The sequence below is a fragment of the Bison bison genome, unplaced genomic scaffold (assembly GCF_000754665.1).
Source record: "Bison bison bison isolate TAMUID 2011002044 unplaced genomic scaffold, Bison_UMD1.0 scf7180017864466, whole genome shotgun sequence".
Lineage (NCBI taxonomy): Eukaryota > Metazoa > Chordata > Mammalia > Artiodactyla > Bovidae > Bison > Bison bison.
Genome location: NW_011495027.1, coordinates 9,182,712 through 9,183,853, shown reverse-complemented (window position 1 = coordinate 9,183,853; position 1,142 = coordinate 9,182,712). Strand labels below are relative to the sequence as shown.

At 43.1% G+C, this 1,142-nt stretch overlaps 1 protein-coding gene across 1 annotated transcript in view; it reads left to right on the top strand.

Annotated features, from left to right (window-relative positions):
- HFM1 (HFM1, ATP-dependent DNA helicase homolog (S. cerevisiae)) overlaps positions 1-1,142 on the top strand; it is a 110,446-nt gene that overhangs the window by 99,248 nt on the left and 10,056 nt on the right. The window lies entirely within an intron of this gene.

Here is a 1,142-nt window from a genome sequence, read left to right as displayed (position 1 = left end):
GCCACAGGACTGGAAAAGGTCAGTTTTCATTCCAATCCCAAAGAAAGGCAATGCCAAAGAATGCTCAAACTACTGCACAATTGCACTCATCTCACACACTTGCAAAGTAATGCTCAAAATTCTCTAAGTGAGGCTTCAATAGTACGTGAACCGTGAACTTCCAGAGGTTCAAGCTGAATTTAGAAAAGGCAGAGGAACCAGAGATCAAATTGCCAACATCCGGTGGATCAACAAGAAAGCAAGAGAGTTCCAGAAAAACATCTATTTCTGCTGCATTGACTACGCCAACACCTTTGACTGTCGGGAACACAACAAACTGGAAAATTCTGGGAAAGATGGGAATACCAGACCACCTGACCTGCCTCCTGAGAAAACTGTATGCAGGTCAAGAATCAGCAGTTAGAACTGGACATGGAACAACAGACTGGTTCCAAATCAGGAAAGGAGTACGTCAAGGCTGTATATTGTCACCCTCCTTATTTAACTTCTATGCATAGTACATCATGAGAACTGCTGGACTGGAAGAAACACAAGCTGGAATCAAGATTGCCTGGAGAAATATCAATAACCTCAGATATGCAGATGACACCACCCTTATGGCAGAAAGTGAAGAGGAACTAAAACGCCTCTTGATGAAAGTGAAAGAGGAGAGTGAAAAAGTTGGCTTAAAGCTCAACATTCAGAAAACGAAGATCATGGCATCTGGTCCCATCACTTCATGGGAAATAGATGGAGAAACAGTGGAAACAGTGTCAGACTTTATTTTTCTGGGATCCAAAATCACTGCAGATGGTGACTGCAGCCATGAAATTAAAAGACACTTGCTCTTTGGAAGGAAAGTTATGACCAACCTAGATAGCATATTCAAAAGCAGAGACATTACTTTGCCAACAAAGGTCCATCTAGTCAAGGCTATGGTTTTTCCTGTGGTCATGTATGAATGTGAGAGTTGGACTGTGAAGAGGGCTGAGCGCCAAAGAATTGATGCTTTTGAACTGTGGTGTTGGAGAAGACTCTTGAGAGTCCCTTGGACTGCAAGGAGATCCAACCTGTCCATTCTGAAGGAGATCAGCCCTGGGATTTCTTTGGAAGGAATGATGCTAAAGCTGAAACTCCAGTACTTTGGCCACCTTATGCGAAGA